Here is a 20,830-nt window from a genome sequence, read left to right as displayed (position 1 = left end):
ATGCCTATTATACCTCAGCAAAACTGTAAAAAAATATTTAATGCTTCAAGGTTTTTACGTTATAGCAAGTTAGCTTTGCAGTGAGTCATCTATTTTATTTACATTGCAGAGCAGTAGTTGAAGTACACAGTGTGAGCCCACCATTTCACTTAATAAAATTGTGCTCAGGCAGTAGAGATAGCCACCTCTTAATTAGTCAATACCTGTTGGCAAAACCAATGAAAAAATGTGAATGATTTACAGGATCTTACTTCATTGACGGTGAGAAGTAAAAAACACAACATAGTTCAGGGAGATGGTAGTAGTGGCTTTTCTACATCTTGGAGGGTGAAAATCAAGATTTACTTTAGAAAAGCTTTGACTTCAAAAGAATTAGAATTTAATGTTTGATAGTATTTTTTGAAGTAGATTTTGAAGTTTTGATGATACAACATTTGGCTTTACTAAAAATTCTGAACCCTAACTTAGTGTATCAAAGTGAAATTTCATTTAGCTAAAATGGTTAAGTGATTTCAGATTTAATCTCTTTGTCTGCCAAACTCATATTCTGTTTAGTTACTACTTGCACCTCTTGAAAAAAAGTCATGGAAAATACTACTGATATATCTGTTGTTATTTTGTGTTTTAGCTCTTTGTTCCTTAGTATATAAATCAGATTTATGTGAAGGCTTTTCTTTTGTAATTTAAGAGAACTTGGTATCTGTCTGGCTATATCTGAAATCTGTGGTTTGTATTTGATTTTTGGTAGAAATCTGTAATTTCCCATTATTGAGTAATACACGCTCATATTTAGGCATTCATCTTTCATTCCATCCATCCATTCCCCCACATGGTAAACACTTATTAAAACCTGCTGTATCCTGTTAGGGGCAGCAGAGAATAAGATGGTTACATAGCATTACCAGCTCTGTGAACATGAATTTGAGCGAACTCCAGGAGATAATGGAGGACAGAGAAGCCTGGTGTGCTGCAGTCCAGGAGGTTGCAGAGTTGCACATGACTTTGCAGCTGAACAATACTATATGCTAATTATGGCACGAATAGTATGAACACCCAGACGAATGTATGCCCTTGAGTCTATCAGCCTTTTGAGGGAGACTGACATTTAAGTCTCATGTTTTTGGTATTTTGCTAAAAGTTTTCATTTTATAGCTTTGTTAATCTAGAATAGCGATCTTAAAATTTTTACTCAAATGTTCCCTGAAACAGTTTTGAAAAACTGTGTATTCCTTCGCACATATTTAAATTGATAAGTATAATTTTTCAGCAGAATTTTTGTTTAAATGAAATATAGTTGACCCACTCCAGTATTCTTGCCTGATAGAAAGAGTCAGACACGACTAAGTGACTAACTTTTCACTTTCACAGTTTGTATTAGTTTCAGGTGTATGACAGAGTGATGCAGATGGGTTTCCCATTCTAGGGTACTGTAAGATACTGAATAAAGTCCCCTGTGCTATACAGAAGGTCCTTGTTGTTTATCTGTTTTATATATAATAGTGTGTATCTGTTGACCCCAAACTCCTGTTACTCCCTGCCCACCTTCCCCCTACCCACTGTGTTCCCCTTTGGCAACCATAAGTTTGTTTTCTATGTCTCAGTCTATTTCTGTTTTAACAAAACTATACATAGTGACACAGAATGAAATTACTGGCATATTTGAAATAAAATATAGCACTCTTAAATTTATCTTAGGGAATCTAAATGCCATTTTTTAAAATATAAAAACAAACTTCAGTGGTTGGAAATTTTAATTATTTTTCCTTTCAGCTTGTATGGTAGTTCTGTTACTCCTGCCGAATTCTATGCAAGTTTTACATATTGTCGTGCTCAGGAATCTGCTGTTGGTCATCTGTCTAACTCCTTTGTCATGGCACTATGTATATGCAGTAAGGGATGTTTTCCCTATGACCGTAAGACTTACATATTTTCTGGTTTGAGTTATAATTATTCTTACCATGTAGTTGCTTGGAATAACATAAATGCATAAAAATTTTGATTAAAATGCACTTTGTATGTAATAATTATACAACAGAAATCCATTTTTAATGAAATAAATGGAGCTGTCTTTCTCCAGTGGTTCTTGTATCTGGAGATAATATTTATTAATAGAGTGAAATCAGGTTTGACATCAATTTCTGGTCTTATTTTGAGATTTTGTAGTGCTGAAAAATAAAAATGTTGATATAAATATGTTCATTCCAATAGAAATTTTGTGGTAGAAAACCTTCCAAATTGTGTGCCAAAAATCACACGGTGACTTATCATCAAGCATTTCCAGTTGACAGTTCTATTAATATTAGGTCCTCCTTCAGTTTTGTTGAATGCAGAAGAATGGGAATCACCTAATTAGCCAAAGAATTTGTTATCTTGTCTTCAACCATTTTTTCAGTTCTACGATATATGTCAAAAAAGTTTTACTAAGACTCAGTAAAATAAGTGATTATATCAGTTTCCTCCTCTGTTTAGGCACTTTTGTTAATCTCATATATTCAGAAGCAGTTGAAAAATAAAAATATTAGTTTCAACAGTTTTGCCAATGCAATTTTTAATGAAATATTTTTATGTTTATAAATATATCTTTGCCAAAGCTGTCATGTTAAGGTTTAGCATATTCAATTTATGGAAATTTTTTCTTGGTTAACAAAACTAGTTTCCACTGTCGGGCCAACTGTATATATCAAACTTATTTTTTATCACTAAATATCTTTTACTGTTGTTTTGTTCAGTTGCTCAGTCACCCAACACTTTGTGACCCCATGGGCTGTAGCACGCCAGGCTTACCTGTCCTTGACTGTCTCGCAGAGTTTACTCAAACTCATATCCATTGAGTCAGTGATGCCATCCAAGGATTTCATCCTCTGTCATCCCCTTCTCCTCTTGACTTTGTCTTTACTAGCGTCAAGGTTTCTCCAGTGAGTCGGCTGTTTGCATCAGGTGGCCAAAGTAGTAGAGCTTCAGCTTCAGCATTTGCCCTTCCAATGAATATTTGGTATTGATTTCCTTTAGAATTGACTGGTTTGATCTTGCCGTCCAAGGAACTCTCAAGAGTCTTCTCCAGTGCCACAGTTCGAAAGCATTGGTTCTTTGGTGCTCAGCCTTCTTGATGGTCCAACTCTCATATCTCTACATGCCTACTGGAAAAACCATAGCTTCGACAACTTTGACTCTGTGTACCTTTGTCGACAAATCACTGCGGACAAGGACTGCAGCTATGAAATTAAATGCACCTTTAATCCATTGTCTAGGTTTGTCATAGCTTTTTTCCAAGGCGCAAGCGTCTTTTAATTTCATGGCTGCAGTCACCATCTGCAGTGATTTTGAAGCCTAAGAAAATAAAGGCTGCCACTGTTTCCATTTTTCCCCCATCTGTTGGCCATGAAGTGATGGGACTGGATGCTATGATCTTACTTTTTTGAATGTTGAGTTTTAAGCCAGGTTTTTCACTCTCTTCTTTCACCTTCATCAAGAGGCCCTTTAGTTCCTCTTCACTTCCTTCCATAAGGATGGTGTCGTCTGCTTATCTGAGGTTATTGATATTTCTCCCAGCAATCTTGATTCCAGCTTGTGCTCCATCCAGCCCAGCATTTTGCATGATGTACACAGCATATAAGTTAAATAAACAGGGTGACAATATACAGCCTTGACATGCTCCTTTCCCAATTTGGAACCAGTCTGTTCCGTGTCTGGTTCTAGCTGTTGTTTCTTGACCTGCATACAGATTTCTCAGGAGGCAGGTCAGGTAGTCTGGTATTCCCATCTCTTGAAGAATTTTCCACAGTTTGTTGTATCCACACAGACAAATGCTTTAGCATAGTTAATGAAGCAGAAGTAGATGTTTTTCTGAACTCTTGCTTTTTCTGTGATCCAGCAGATGCTGGCAATTTGATCTCTGGTTCTTCTGCCTTTTCTAAATCTAGCTTATATATCTGGAAGTTCTTAGTTCACGTACTGTTGAAGTCTAGCTTGGACAGTTTTGAACATTACTTTGCTAGCATGTGAAATGAACACAATTGTGTGATAGTTTGAACATTCTTTAGCATTGCTCTTCTTTGGAATTGGAATTAAAACTGACCTTTTCCAGTTCTGTGGCCACTGCTTTCCAAATTTGCTGGCATATTGAGTGCAGTAGTTTAACAGCACCATCTTTTAGGATTTGAAATAGCTCAGCTGGAATTCCATCACCTCCAGTAGCTTTGTTCATAGCAATGCTTCCTAAGGTCCACTTGACTTCACATTCCAGGATGTCTGGCTCCAGGTGAGTGACCACACCTTCGCGGTTATCCGGGTCATTAAGTCCTTTTTTGTACAGTTCTTCTGTGTATTCTTACTATCTTAATATCTTTTGCTTCTGTTAGGTCCATACCGTTTCTGTCCTTTATTGTGCCCATCTTTGTGTGAAATGTTCCCTTGGTATCTCTGATTTTCTTGAAGAGATCTCTAGTTTTTCCCATTCTATTGTTTTCCTCTATTTCTTTGCATTGATCGCTGAGGAAGGCTTTCTTATCTCTCCTTGCTATTCTTTGGAACTCTGGATTCGAATGGGTATAACTTTCCTTTTCTCCTTTGCCTTTGACTTCTGTTCATTTTTCAGCTGTTTGTAAGGACTCCTCAGACAGTCTGCCTTTTTGGCCTTTCTTTTTATTGGGGATGCTTTTGATCACTGCCTCCTGTACAATGTGATAGACCTCAGTCCATAGTTCTTCAGGTACTCTATCAGATCTAATCCCTTGAATCTATTTGTCATTTCCATTGTATAATCGTAAGGGATTTGATTTAGTACATACCTGAATGGCTAGTGGTTTTCCCTACTTTCTTGAATTTGAGCCTGAATTTTGCAATGAGGAGCTGATGATCTCAGCCACAGTCAACTCCAGGTATTGTTTTTGCTGACTGTATAGAGCTTCTCCCTCTTTGACTGTAAAGAACATAATCAGTCGGATTTTGGTACTGACCATTTGGTGATGTCCACGTGTAGAGTCATCTCTTGGGTTTTTGCAAAAGGGTGTTTGCTCTGACCAACATGTTCTCTTGACAAAATTCTCTTAGTCTTTGCCCTGCTTCATTTTGTACTCTGAGGCCAAACTTACCTGTTATCCAGGTATCTCTTGACTTCCTACTTTTGCTTTCCAGTTCCCTATGATGCAAAGGACATCTTTTTTTTTTTTTTGGTGTCAGTTCCAAAAGGTCTTGTAGGTCTTCATGGAATCATTCAACTTCATTTTCTTTGGCATTAGTGGTTGGGGCATAGACTTGGATTACTGTGATATTGAATGGTTTGCCTTGAAACGAAATCATGCTGTCGGTTTTGAGATTGCATCCAAATATTGCATTTCAGACCCTTTCATTGACTATGAGGGCTACACCATTTCTTCTAAGGGATTCTTGCCCAAGTAGTAGGTATAATGGCCATCTAAATTAAATTCACCCATCCCCATCCATTTTAGTTCATTGATTCCTATAATGTCCATGTTCACTCTTGCCATCTCCTGTTTGACCACAACCAAACCTTGGATATGGACTTAACATTGATTTACCTTGATTCATGGACCTAACATTCCAGTTTCCTATGCAGTGTTGTTCTTTATTGTATCAGAGTTTACTTTAACCACCAGACACATCCACAGCTGTGTGTCATTTCCGCTTTGGCTCAGCCTCTTCTTCTCTCTGGAGCTGTTTCTCTGTTCTTCTCCAGCAGCATATTGGTCACCCACTGACGTGGGGGGGTTTCATCTTTCAGTGTCACAGCTTTTTCCCTTTTCATACAGTTCATGGGGTTCTCAAGGCAAGAATACTGAAGTGATTTGCCATTCCCCTCTCCAGTGAACCACGTTTTGTCAGAATCCTCCACCATGCCTTTCAGCTTTCGGCTTGGAGGAGGCAAAGGTGTAACTTTCTTCGGTTGTCCCGAATCCGGGTTCATCCGACACCAGCCGCCTCCACCATGCTGCCTAAGTTCGACCCCAACGAGATCAAAGTCGTGTTCCTGAGGTGTACCGGTGGGGAAGTCGGTGCCACGTCTGCCCTGGCTCCCAAGATTGGCCCTCTGGGTCTGTCTCCAAAAAAGGTCGGTGATGACATTGCCAAGGCAACTGGTGATTGGAAGGGTCTGAGGATTACAGTGAAACTGACCATTCAGACAGACAAGCCCAGATTGAGGTGGTACCTTCTGCTTCTGCCCTGATCATCAAAGCCCTCAAGGAACCACCAAGGGACAGAAAGAAACAGAAAAACATTAAGCACAGTGGAAACATCACTTTTGATGAGATTGTCAACATTGCCTGGCAGATGCGGCATCGGTCTCTAGCTAGAGAACTTTCTGGAACCATTAAAGAGATCCTGGGGACTGCCCAGTCTGTGGGCTGCAGTGTTGATGGCCACCACCCTCATGACATCATAGATGATATAAACAGTGGCGCAGTGGAGTGCCCTGCTAGTTAAGAACTGCAAAGGAAAAAGAAAAAGGACCATTTGACAACCAAAAAAAAAAAAAAGAATTCTCCACCATGACCTGTCCATCTTGGGTGGCCCTATGCGGCATGGCTTATGGTTTCATTAAGTTACACAAAGCTAATCCATGTGATCAGTTTGGCTAGTTTTCTGTGGTTATGGTTTTTATTTTGTCTCCCCTCTAATGGATGAGGATAAGAAGCTTGTGCAAGTTTCCTGATGGAAGGGACTGACTGACTGTGGGGATAACTGGGTTTTGCTCTGGTGGACAAAGCCTTGGTCAGTATATCCTTAATTCAGTTTTCTGCTGATGGGTGGGGCTGTATATCCTCCCTTTAGTTTGGTCTGAGGCCTAATTATGGTAGGGGTAATGGCAGTATTGGCAACCTTTGACCTCTTCCAAAAAGACTTACGCCAGTAAGTCAGTGTCCCTGACCCCATGGCAGGCCACTGTCAACCCATGCCTCCTCCAGAGACTCCCAGACACTCACAGCCAAGTCTAGCTCAGTCTCTTGTGGGGTCATTGCTCCTTTCTCCTGGGTCCTGGTGGGTACACCTTTATGTTTGTGCCCACCAAGAGTCTCTGTTTCCCTAGCCCTGTGCAAGTTCTATATCAGGTTCTGCTGACCGTCAAAGTCAGATTCCCTGGAGATTCTCAGTCCAGGATCCCCAGGTTGGGAAGTCTGTTGTGGGACCTAGAACTTTTGCAGCAGTGCGAGAACTCTTTTGGTATACTTGTTCTGCAGTTTGTGCATCGCCTTCCTGGCGGCTCTATATTTATAGGGACTAATGGTGACGTCCTCCAGGAGGACTTGGGCCACACTTCACACCTCCCAGGACTGCTGCTGTCAGAGCCCCTGTCCCCATGGCAGGCCACTGCTGACCCATGCCGGAGACTCTGAAACAATCACAGGCAGGTCTGGCTCAGTCTCTTGTTGGGGTCACTGCTTCTTTCCCTGGTTCTGGTGTGGACAAGGTTTTGTTTGTAACCTCCAAGCATCTCTGGCGGGTATGAGGTATTTGATTTTAAATGTGATTGTGTCCCTCCTGCCATCTTGCTGTGGCTTCTTCTTTGCCCTTGGACGTAGTGTATCTTTGTTTGGTGGGTTACAACATTCTCCTCTTGAAGATTGTGCAGGAGCTAGTTGAGATTTTGGTGTTCTCACAGGAAAAGATGAGCGCCATCTTCTAAGGTCTAATGCTCTTATGATCTTTTACTATTAAGTTTGAATAAACAGATTAATATTTTAAGTAATAATCACTGAGAAATATAGTATGGAATGAATACTAACAGTTTCTACTAAGGTAGTTGAGTTTAAAATTACATGCATAAGAAGAATGAATTTGTTCATTTTTATAATTAAAAATGTGGTTTGCTATCATGTTACATTGCATTGTTAAAAATGAAATAATCAAATGTTTATGAAGCAAGGGTGTGTTAAATCATGTTACTCTTTTTCTAAATGTGTGTATTTGTATCTTCTAATATCAGCCTTTAGTTATAAATAAAGGGGGACTGGTTCAGAAATAACTGTAAATTTTAGTTTGGGGTGATTAATGAAGGAGAAGGATACTTTTGCTGAAAACGAATTGGTTTTATAACTAGCAATGACTTATTTTTTCAGTAGGAGGTAGAAATATTAAATATTAAAAAGATGTAATGAGAATTGACTAATTAGAATAAAAATTTTATGGTATAGTTTGATTGAGTAGGTTTTAATTACCACATTGAATAATGCACACCCAAGCTAAAAGAGTTCATATCTGGTTTTTGTCTGTACATTTTATGTAGCGTAATTTAAACATTTTGGTAGTCCCAGAAAATATTTGTTACATTTAAAAGAATCAACCTCCTTTACTGATTTTTCTCCAGTTCTTCAAATGTGCCTTTCCTTCAAGCTAATAAATGTTCAAGGAATGGATTTTGAGAATTACTGAAGAGATTACTTATCTGAAAATACTTGACAAAAGTTTACTTTTATCATTAGAGATTTCTTATCAATGGTTCCTTTCCTTGGAGATTCTCCCCTGAAAGCAATGCGTTGTTGGACAGTATGGCATGAACATGGGGTGTGTGGAGATAGAAGAGACAGAATTATTGAAAGGTTTGGCTCTCAATTGCCCATAAACTGCAATTCATCAGAATTCAGAATTTAGAATGTCCTAGCAAGTCAAGCTGGTTTTAGAAAAGGCAGAGGAACCAGAGATCAAATTGCCAACATCTGCTGGATCATCGAAAAAGCAAGAGAGTTCCAGAAAAACATCTATTTCTGCTTTATTGACTATGCCAAAGCCTTTGACTGTGTGGATCACAAGAAACTGTGGAAAATTCTTCAAGAGATGGGAATACCAGACTACCTGACCTGCCTCTTGAGAAATCTATATGCAGGTCAGGAAGCAACAGAACTGGACATGGAAAAACAGACTGGTTCCAGATAGGAAAAGGAGTACGTCAAGGCTGTGTATTGCCACCCTGCTTATTTAACTTCTGTGCAGAGTACATCACGAGAAACGCTGGGCTGGAAGAAACACAAGCTGGAATCAAGATTGCCGGGAGAAATATCAATATCCTCAGATATGCAGATGACACCACCCTCATGGCAGAAAGTGAAGAGGAACTAAAAAGCCTCTTGATGAAAGTGAAAGAGGAGAGTGAAAAAGTTGGTGTGAAGCTCAACATTCAGAAAATGAAGATCGTGGCATCCGGTCCCATCACTTTATGGGAAATAGATGGGGAAACAGTGTCAGACTTTATTTTTTTGGGCTCCAAAATCACTGAAGATGGTGACTGCAGCCATGAAATTAAAAGTCGCTTACTCCTTGGAAGGAAAGTTATGACCAACCTAGATAGCATATTGAAAAGCAGAGACATTACTTTGCCAACAAAGGTCCGTCTAGTCAAGGCTATGGTTTTTCCAGTGGTCATGTATGGATGTGAGAGTTGGACTGTGAAGAAAGGTGAGCGCCGAAGAATTGATGCTTTTGAACTGTGGTGTTGGAGAAGACTCTTGAGAGTCGCTTGGACTGCAAGGAGATCCAACCAGTCCATTCTGAAGGAGATCAGCCCTGGGATTCTTTGGTGGGAATGATGGTAAAGCTGAAGCTCCAGTACTTTGGCCACCTTATGTGAAGAGTTGACTCATTGGAAAAGACTCTGATGCTGGGAGGGATTGGAGGCAGGAGGAGAAGGGGATGACAGAGGATGAGATGGCTGGATGGCATCACTGCCTTGATGCAAATGAGTTTGAGTGAACTCCAGGAGTTGGTGATGGACAAGGAGGCCTGGCGTGCTGCGATTCATGTGGTCGCAAAGAGCCGGACACGACTGAGCAACTGAACTGAGCAAGGGTCCTATTTTTAACTGTCAGAAAAATATTTAGGATGGGAAGAAACCAGAAGCCCTGACTATAGTGGATAATTTATGATACTTCAATTATCATTTATGAAGGCTTCCCCCAAACAGTGCTTTTTTTTTTTCTGACTTGAGTCCCTGGAGTTTAATTATACTTTCAGGCAACGCATTATAAATTTTGGGTGGAGATGAGAGTTATAACCTTTTTTTGTGTGTGTCCTCTTTTTTTTTTTTCAGTAAAAAGGTAGCTCTCTTTTGAAAGGGAAAGTGTACATATGAATGATGATCTGTAAACTCTTTTTTGAAAAGTCTTCAACTCTGAAGAGCTGATAAAGCCAAGAACTTTGGTGCTGCTGCTGCTAAGTTCCTTCAGTTGTGTCTGACTCTGTGCAACCCCATAGATAGCAGCCCACCAGGCTCCCCTGTCCCTGGGATTCTCCAGGCAAGAACACTGGAGTGGGTTGCAATTTCCTTCTCCAATCCATGAAAGTGAAAAGTGAAAGTGAAGGCGCTCAGTCATGTCCAACTCTTAGCAACCCCATGGACTGCAGCCCACCAGGCTCCTCCGTCTGTGGGATTTTCCAGGCAAGAGTACTGGAGTGGGGTTCCATTGCCTTCTCTGCAAAAACTTAGAAAGTAAAAAAGGCAACACAAAATGCTCCTCATAGTTTATTCATTCACTGATGGAAGAGCTCTCTTTAATTGCTTGATGAGAATTAGGTAGAAATTATAGGGAGAAGGTTCAGTGGACACCATTAGCTCCATATGGGACACTGTTCTAGTTCTCAGATGGCAAGTTAATGGTGCACTTTGCTTTTGATCAAATGATTTTTCTGTTGATCTCACTATATTACCTCTTTAGGTGGTTGTACCTTAGTTATGTAAAACATCATGTTGAAAGCAGTGTGGTTTAGCCTAGCTCAGTGGTTCTTAAAGTGTTGTTCTCCAGCCAGTGGCATCAGCATCTCTCGGGGATTTGTAAGAAGTGCATATTCTTGGGCCCTTTCCTGGGTCTACTGAGCTGAAACTCTGTGGGTGCAGCTCAGCCATCTGGGTTTTCACAAGCCCTTCAGGTGATTCTGATTCACACTGATGGCTGAGAACCACTGGGCTAGCTTCTGTCTGAATTAATTCAGACAATCATATTTGAATTTCAAAACTCTGAAGTTCAGAGAAGTTAAATGACCAACTCATAGACACAGCTTTGGTTGACAGCAAGGTTGGGTCAAGAACCTGGATTTATTTACAGTTTTAAGTGAATTTAAATTATAGACCAGTATCTCAGGTCTATACAGGTGTAAAAATCCTTAAAAAGATAGGAACAATCCAAATCCACTCATATTTAAGAAGTATAATATGTCATGATGAAGTAGAGTTTAAGAATGTTAGAGTTTTTACTATTTGGAAATCAGTCAGTGTGAGTCATATTAACAGAACAAATAAGAAAAATCTTAGGATCATTTTAGATACAGAAAATGCTTCTGATAAAAGCTGACACCCGTTTATGATAAAAACTTTTAACAAGTTAGTAATAGAAGCAGAGTTCCTTAGGAAAACAGAATGGCCTTTCTCAAACTTGTTACTCTGAAAAAAGCCTTGAAATAATTTTTAGGTCTCAGGGAACTCTTATTAAAAAATTGTTATACCTACAGCTCATGTAATTACGTAACTGTAAGTTGTGACTATCATAGCCAATAATAATTGTTCATGTAAATAGAGAATGCGAGTTTCTTTGTATATATTTTACTCTGTTTGTTAGCCTACTCTTTTCATGTGTGTGAGGTTCCTCCTCTCCAGAAAGGATACCAACTCTAATGCAAGTCGGTGGTATAGGTAAGCTTCAGTTTTTTCTTTAATTTTAAAAGTTAGTTTGTTTTTGGCTGTGCTGGGTCTTCGTTGCTGCTCGGGCTTTTCTCTAGTTGCAGCTCGGGCTTTTCTCTAGTTGCAGCGAGCGGGGGCTGCTCTCTGTGGTGATGAGCAGGCTTCTCGCTGCAGTGACTCTCCTGGGCAGCGTGGGTTCTCGGATGCGAGGGCTCCAGGAGTTGTGGCTCCCAGGCTGCAGAGCACAGGCTCAGTAGTCATGGTGCACGGGCTTAGTTGCTCCACAGCCTGTGGGGCCTCCTCAGATCAGGGATCAAATCCACTGAGCCACCAGGGAAGCTCCTTTATTTATTTATTTTTTTAACCTTACCCAGGTAGGGAGTTTACTTGTTCACAAATGAGCAGACGAGCCAGAGAAAGAAAGAGTCCTTCAGCCAGGCATACTTTTTCATTGAAAGGAAGGGAAAATACAGTTTGATTTTTCTCATGTTGTCCTTCTCCATCTACATTTCAGTAACGCTTGAGACTTGCTGACATCCTTCCTCACTCTCAAGCCCAAACAGCAGGATTTCCTTTTGCTACATGATTTTTCCAAAGATTCTGTTTTCTTTTGAAAATCAGAAGCCACTGTAAGTCAGAACATTTTTTTCTAGAGTCTTGCAGAAACTTGTTCAACTGGTTCATATAATTAAAAAAAAAAAAAGTCTGCAAAGAAAGCTGGCTTCTGCGGTCCTTTTTCATCTTCAGAGCACTCAGTGAAGTATGGTCTCCTATTTTCTTGAAAGCACTTCTGTAACTCACCTGCTTAAATGTTCTTTGAGAGAAATCTGCTAAGCCACTGGATTTCTATATGCAGCAGATTTCTGTGCCCAAGTGTACTGGTCTTTGTGTAATAAAGCAGACCATTTTTGTACCATTATTTAAGACATTTTTCATTTCATTTCCAAAGGTTTTTGATACTGGTACCTCTCTGAAGAAATCTGTGTTGTGATAACATCATTATTTGTGTGTGTGTGTGTGTGTGAGAGAGAGAGTGTGTGTGTGTGTGTGTAAGAGAATACCAGCACAGTTCCTCCAAGACAGACCTTTGTTTCCAGATATAAAGACACCACCTAAATGTCCTTCTCTTTGCTTGTTCATGGTGGTTCTTTGCAGTAGCAAAGTTTTTCTTGAAATTCACCATCATTTAAAAACTTTACAGATGTTACTTCATGATATTTATTGGTGAAATCTGTTGGTTTGTCAGCCTAGATAGACAAGCTGTTGTTTCTCAGTTTATTAAATATGCCTCAGCAGCACCATGTGATATGTCATCAGTTCGTTGACTTAAACGGTTTGATACGTTTCAGTTTCTCATAATACGCATTTTACTCACTGTCATTTGATAGGATGGCGTTATTAGGGTTCCTGCTAGCAGTGGGATATCCCCTAATCCCCCTTTTCTGGGTAATAAGTTTTACTGTAACGTGCTTCCTGAGCCTTTTCACTCAATGTAACTTTGTAAAATGGAAATTTTACTCTGTTTGGTTTGAGATTTCCAATAGCTGTTTAAAATGGTGAGTACCTTGACTTTTCCAGTGCCTGTTACTTCTGCTTAAGTGTCTTTTCAGTTTTGCTGGAACCGTTATAAGTTGTTTGCCGTAGTGGTGAATAATGGACTAGGTCTCTGTGGATGATCAGGCCATGTAAAATGCATTGGTTACTAGCTCTCACTGTAATGGTAGGCTCTTTTGGTATCTCTTGTTGCACTGGTGCAGTGAAATGGCTTAGAAGATTATAGTTCTACAGTAAAGGGTCCATCTGCCAATGCAGAAGACACAGGTGAAATCCCTGGGTTGGGAAGATCCCCTTTAGAAGGAAATGGCAACCCACTCCAGTATTCTTGCCTGGGAAATCCCATGGATAGAGGAGCCTGGTGTGCTGTGGTCCATGGGATCACAAAGGGTCGAACACGACGGAGCGACTAAAGAACAACAGCAGCCTGATTAGGATTGTTCATGGGTTTAGGCTTAGATTCTTCTATCAATCACAGATCTCGCCTTCAGAAATCGTCACAGTGAACTGTTGGACATGTTTATAAAACAGTCTCTAATAAAGGATAAAACAGCGAGTAATACTAACTTTGCAAAAAATGTCTCAAAAAATATGAACAGCTCACAGAATTTTACTTGTATCACTACATGGTCATGTTGCGCAACATTTACAACAGCAGATCAGAAGGAGGCAGTTGAGTCTCAGTATGGAAGATTCCTTGTTTAGAATTTCCCCCAAATTTCCTGTTAGACAAGCAGAACTGCTTTTTTGCTCCTGTAAGTCATTTTTTAAATCACAGTTTCTTATGGTACACCTAGTGACATCTTATGGATCCTAGATTTCTGTGGAACAATGATGGGGAAACCCTGTAATGGGGGAGCGGTGATGGAAACCTCCATGCATGCTAAGTCTCATCAGTCATGTCCGACTCTTTGCAACCCCATTGGACTGTAGCCCACCAGGCTCCTCTGTCCATGGGATTCTCCAGGCAAGAATACTGGAGTGGGTTGCCATGCCCTTCTCCAGGGGATCTTCCTGACCCAGGGATTGAACCTGTGTCTCCTGCATTGCAGGCAGATTTTTTACCACTGAGCCACTGGGGAAGCCCAGTAAAAACCTCCATACTTACGGTGAAATAGTGCTTTTCCTCAGAAGTCATAAAAAGATAGCTACTTGTCACTTCTGTACTATGCTGGAAGTCCTACCCAGTGCAATAAAGCAAGAAAAAAGAAATGGCAAATGTAAAAGTTGTAAAGGAAGAAGTGAAACTGTAGACGTGATTAAGTACATGGGAAAGCCAAGGCAATTTGCCAACTGTTGGAATTAAATATGTTTAATAGGGTTGCTACATACAGAGTCAGTATTGCTAAAATCAGTCTCTACAAAGTAACAAGAAAAAAATTAGTAAAATTACAGTGTAGTGCTGGGGTCCAGCCCTGGTGGATCCAGGGAATTAGAAGCGGGGACGGCGTTGGTGTGAGAAAAACTTATTTATTTATTAACATAAGATTAGATTAGGAAGAAATAGTGTAGTAGGAAAATTAAGTGGAGAGAAGAGGCTGATTAACTTGGGTTACGTGGAAAACCAATAAAGTTCCAGACAAGGAGCTTGCACCATCTACGTTAGGCCACCGGCACTCTCTTGAATATCTAAGGGTGCCTTGCCTTAGGCTCCCTTTTGCGCGGGTCTTAACAGCCAGGGCAAGTAAAGTAGACTTGGCGGGCCTCCGTGCCCCAGATGGGAATTCAGCCTGAAATTAAAGAGGAAAAGGAAAAAGAGAGAGAGGGAGACACGGGGAAAACCAGTCCACCGACTGGCTCTCCTTCTATTGTCCTTCAAGGCCTTTTATACTTTTGATTATACATAGAGATCAATGGGTAATACAAAATTATGTAGCGTTAGCAGCCCAGACTCTTTCTGTGTATCTTTGTATACAGAAGATCTCAGGTGATTTACATTATCTTCTGGCCAAGAGGCTTGTTAACACTTTTTGGCTCTCTTCCTTAATGAATGTTAATTTCATTTCCCCTGAAGTGTTTTTCTTTAATCTGCATCTCTTTAAAGCATTAAAGTTACATCTCTATAGAACAAAGGTGCAGTGGGTTGTAAGAAAGAAGGTACTTAACTCAAAGATCTAATGTTGCTAATACCAGGCCTACTACTTGTTTTTCTATATACCAACTATATCTAGAAATAAAGGATATGAAAATTTGGCAGCAAGTATTGGCTCAACAAATGAAACTTTTAATCAGTCCTAGTCTAATGATTTTGACTCTTCGGAAGCCCCTACATTCCTAGGATGTTTTAAGCTTCCTGTGCCTCCTGCCGTCAGGAGGCCTCAAACAATCATGTGCGCAGCTGTAGGAGTCCTGCAGGCAGGCTAGAAAGCCATCAGAGGGGTTTTTGGATTGAAACACTCTCAAATGCAGAAGACTAAAGCGCTGAATTGACTTTTTCCAAAGAATGTCAGAAGAGTGGAAAAGCAGGCAGATTCTGCTTTTTTTTTGGGGGGGGGGGGGTGGATGCTCAGGAAATTCCAGGGGGAAAACCTGAGGTCTGGTTAGCCTTGCCATCAGAGCTCTGCCACATGACCTTGTCACGGGTGGAATTCCTCATGGTGGCTCCCGGCAGTGTAGTACACCAAACATCATCTAATGACCAGGAAGAAATTGAACAAAGATGTGTAATACCCTTCACTGAAAACTGAAGTCTTTAGCTCTATAGTATTGAGTATTCTCTTTAGGTGCTCCCTCATTTTTCTTAGTTCTTGATCTAAGAGCAGGAAATAAAAGTAATTTTAAGTTTCTCAGGTTTATATCTCTTGTTTCCTTTGCTGGTCACTCATATTTTCTTATCTTTTCCCTTGACAGTTTGATAGCTGTGTTTCTTGGCTTCTCTCTTTACATAGTTTCAAAATGGTTAGGCTTTTGTATCTTGAGTATTCCATCTTTGTACTTTTCTAATTTTAAAAGTCCCACTTATTTTAAATATTAAAACGAGTAATAACAGACATGGCTAGTGCTTTCTAAATTTTTTCTTGAGCTGTCTTCATTCTTTCTTGCTTCTGTTTCCAGATTAACTTAGCCTTTTGATAATTTTACATAATATTATAATGGGGGAGAAGTTTTTAATGTGAAGAAAATTAGGAAAATATATGAAATTTGATAATTAGTGACAATGAAGAGTATGGAATAATTACTTTGAAGGACTTGATTTGGCTGTCTTTAGACAAGTAAAATTACCCTAAACTCCCTTATTCCTTCTCCTTTAGGCTAGGCTTTTCCAGGTTCATATGTCCAAAATACGTACAAATATATTACATATGTCCAAAGTAAGCAAAGTACCAGTGCAAAATGCACTGATCTCCACCTGATTTATGTATTTATGGCTGTGCTGGGTCTTTATTGCTGTGCATGCGCTTCCTCTAGTTGCAGTGAGTGGGGGCTGCTCACTAGCTGAGGTGCGAGGGTTTCTTGTTGAGGTGACTTCTCTTGTTGCAGAGTACAGGCTGTAGGTGCACGGGTGCAGTAGTTGTGGTACACGGGCTTAGTTGTTCTACAGTACGTGGGGTCTTAGTTCCCTGACCAGGGATTCAACCTGTGTCCCCTGCATTGGCAGGCAGATTTTAACTAGTGGACCACCAGGGAAGTCCCAGTCTCCACCTGTTTTTGATTCACCACCCCCAAATTATATTTTTTCTGGCCTATTCTTTTTATATGTGCTAATGTACTACTGCACAGATAAAGTGTGTATGTTTTAAACTGGCACAGAATTAAGAATTTTTGAAAGTTGAGATTAAAAAAATGAATGTTTTCTTAAAAGCTGTTTTGCTAAGTAAAGCAATATGTCATTCATCATGTCTGAAAATCTTCATTTAGCTTTTTCTGTAAAGTAACTTGTGTCTTAAAAATTAAGTTTAGTGTATTTGGATCCTGGGTTTTAATTTGCATTCATAGCTATAAATACATAGATTTTTAGATCTGCAGGGAAGAAAGTCCTTATCTTGGTTTCTTATTGCTGCTGTAACAAATTACCACCAACTTGGTGGCTTAAAATAACACAAATTCGTTATCTTCCAGTTTTGTAGGTCCAAAGTCCAAAGTCAGTCTCACTGGGCTGTAGCCAGGTGGTTCCTCTGGAGACTGTGAAGAGATCTTCTGTTCTCTTTTCTTTTTCAGCTTCTGGAGACCAGCTGTGTTTCCTGACACATGGCCCCTTCCTTCCATCTCTCCAGCCTCTTATTTCCATTGTCACATCTGCTACTATTCACATTCACTGTGACTTTTCCCAGGACACTTGTGATTACTGCCTATGCAGTAAGCCACAGTAATCTTTGGTCACATCAGTGAAGTCCCTTTTGCCATATATGGTAACACTTCAGGTTGCAAGGGTTTGGACACGGATATCCTTGGGGGAGAGGATGCAGTATTTGGGGGAGGGGATTCTCTAGTGACACAGTCACAGTATTACATTACAAAAATTTTTGTGTGTTTTTCTTTTTTTTAATATTCTTGTCAACTCATTAGGCATTTTGGTTAGTACATTTCCATCTTTGTGTGTCATTCAATTCATGCAAATATGTCAGAAGGATTTATAATTTTTTATATTTTTGATGTATTGATCTGAAATTCACTGAAGGATTTTGTTAGAAGTGTTTTTAAAAATAAAGGTTAAAAATAAAAAATTTGTAAAATTTTGAAAATAGGCAGGTATGAGTTTTTCTTCTGAAATATTTTAAACTCAAGTCACATACTGATGGAAATATTTCCTAAAGGTTCTTTTTCAATGTGCTCTTCCTTCAGCATAAATTGCTTTCCAAAATAGTTGCTTTGTTACTTTCAAATGTTGTTAAAATGCTAGTTTTACTTTGAAGGAATTGTTAGCAAACTATGAATAACCTCTGTAATCTTAGAAATAGCTAACAAATTTGAAACACTTGCCTTTTTGTAAAACAAATTTGTGACTCAGTTTTAAGTGGATGTTCCTTAATAGGTTAATAAAATCATTATACAGTCTCTATTTTAAAGGTCTTAAAAAAAAAAAGATTCACCGCAGTGCTGGAATCTTACAGCAGATAAACTATAGTGTGCTGCAGAAGGCTGAGAGTGAATGAGTGAGGCCGTGCCCGTCAACCCCCTTGTCATGTGGGATTCCCACTCTTTTCTCAGGCTTCCTCCACGCGCGTCACCATCTGAAATGTGGGTCATCTGACATGAAGCCAGGGGAGTCTTCTGGTGTCAGTTCACATTCAGTATTAGTAAAACATAATTTGTAAGTGGAAATTTTAAATTAAAAAATTTAATAAAGCTCTCAAATGGATCAACCTTCGTAGCTCTGGGTTGTGTGCACTTGGCTTTGGAGCCCCCTGTGCTTTGCTATACTGCAGCTGCTGCTCCTTCCTGTTTCTCTAGTCACCATTCAGAGGTTTGTCCACATTCAGCTTTCTCTTTCATTTCCTCTGAATGTCCCTGTGTTTTTGGCAGATAATCAGATACCTAACTTTCATACATGTGCATTTAGCTCTGACCCTATTTTGGGAGCTCTTGAAAGGCAGAAGTGGTTTGCGTTTCATTGTGTGTCTCATTGCAGTACTTTGGCATATGGGAGTTATCAAGTAAGTGAATGAATTAACAGCAAATGCTCAATAAATGGTTCTTCATGGTATGTGTTCAGTTTTACATATTTTTGTTTCTTGGCCACGCTATGCAACATGAGGTATCTTAGTTTCCTGACCAGGGATCAAACTCATGCCTCTTGCCTTGTAAGCACAGAATCTTAACCAAGGACCACCAGGGAAGTTGCAGGCTTTATATCTTTATATGCTTTCTAAACATACCTTTGAAATACTTTTGTTTTAGTTATATAATGGCCTGACTGAAGCCCGGAGAGACTCAAAAACCTGCCCAACAGTGATGAAGCTTAGGGCCTGGAATATTTCTTTTTAATTTAACTCTTTTTTTTGTTTACATAATATGTCTCTAAATATGAAAAACCGTATGAGAAGGTATAAATGAAGAAGTCTTATTCTTGGCTGTATTTCTACTTATTTTTTCTCCTGGTTTACTTCCTATCAGTTCAGTTTAGTTCAGTTGCTCAGTCGTGTCCGACTCTTTGCAACCCCATGAATCACAGCATGCCAGGCCTCCCTGTCCATCACCAACCCCCAGAGTTCACTCAAACTCACGTCCATCGAGTCAGCGATACCATCCAGCCATCTCATCCTCTGTCATCTCCTCCTGCCCCCAGTCCCTCCCAGCATCAGAGTCTTTTCCAATGAGTCAACTCTTCGCATGAGGTGGCCAAAGTATTGGAGTTTCACCTTTAACATCAGTCCTTCCAGTGAGCACCCAGGACTGATCTCCTTTAGAATGGACTGATTGGATCTCCTTGCAGTCCAAGGGACTCTCAAGAGTCTTCTCCAACACCACAGTTTAAAAGCATCAATTCTTCGGCACTCAGCTTTCTTCACAGTCCAACTCTCACATCCATACATGACCACAGGAAAAATCATAGCCTTGACTAGATAGACCTCTGTTGGCAAAGTAATGTCTCTGCTTTTCAATATGCTATCTAGGTTGGTCATAACTTTTCTTCCAAGGAGAAAGCGTCTTTTAATTTCATGGCTGCAGTCACCATCTGCAGTGATTTTGGAGCCCAAAGAAGTAAAGTCTGACACTGTTTCCCCATCTATTTCCAATGAAGTGATGGGACCAGATGCCATGATTTTCGTTTTCTGAGTGTTGAGCTTTAAGGCAACTTTTTCACTCTCCTCTTTCACTTTCATCAAGAGGCCGTTAAGTTCCTCTTCACTTTCTGCCATAAGGGTGGTCATCTGCATATCTGAGGTTATTGATGTTTCTCCCAGCAATCTTCATTCCAGCTTGTGCTTCGTCCAGCCCAGCGTTTCTCATGATGTACTCTGCATATATAAGTTAAATAAGCAGGGTGACAATATACACCCTTGATGTACTCCTTTTCCTATTTGGAACCAGTCTGTGGTTCTGTGTCCAGTTCAAACTGTTGCTTCCTGACCTGCATATAGGTTTCTCAAGAGGCAGGTCAGGTGGTCTGGTATTCCCATCTCTTGAAGAATTTTCCACAGTTCATTGTGATCCACACAGTCAAAGGCTTTGGCATAGTCAATAAAGCAGAAATAGATGTTTTTCTGGAACTCTTTTGCTTTTTCGATGATCCAGCAGATGTTGGCAATTTGATCTCTGGTTCCTCTGCCTTTTCTAAAACCAGCTTGAACATCTGGAAGTTCACGGTTCATGTACTGCTGAAGCCTGGCTTGGAGAATTTTGAGCATTACTTTACTAGCGTGTGAGATGAGTGCTATTGCATGGTAGTTTGAGCATTCTTTGTCATTGCCTTTCTTTGGGATTGGAATGAAAACGGACCTTTCCCAGTCCTGTGGCCACTGCTGAGTTTTCCCAATTTGCTGGCATATTGAGTGCAGCACTCTCACGGCATCATCTTTCAGGATTTGAAATAGCTCAACTGGAATTCCATCACCTCCACTAGCAGCAACTAAATTGTTTATGGTCTCCATAGTTTTGCTTTTTCAGAATGCCATATAGTTAATATGTTGTTTTTCAGTCACTAAGTCATTTCTGACTCTTTGTGACCCTGTGAACTGCACCACGCCAGGCTTCTCTTTCCTTCACTATCTC

The 20,830-nt window shown here is 40.0% G+C and overlaps 1 protein-coding gene and 1 pseudogene across 2 annotated transcripts in view; both read left to right on the top strand.

Moving 5' to 3' along the window:
* The window catches only part of GTF2E2 (general transcription factor IIE subunit 2), a 90,459-nt gene that overhangs the window by 23,341 nt on the left and 46,288 nt on the right, over window positions 1–20,830 (top strand). The window lies entirely within an intron of this gene.
* LOC138430884 (large ribosomal subunit protein uL11-like) lies at window positions 5,868–6,464 on the top strand (annotated as a pseudogene).

The sequence above is a fragment of the Ovis canadensis genome, chromosome 26 (assembly GCF_042477335.2).
Source record: "Ovis canadensis isolate MfBH-ARS-UI-01 breed Bighorn chromosome 26, ARS-UI_OviCan_v2, whole genome shotgun sequence".
In the NCBI taxonomy this organism is placed as follows: domain Eukaryota; kingdom Metazoa; phylum Chordata; class Mammalia; order Artiodactyla; family Bovidae; genus Ovis; species Ovis canadensis.
The sequence above is the reverse complement of the archived record's forward strand: the minus strand, read 5'-3'. Positions and strand labels throughout refer to the sequence as shown.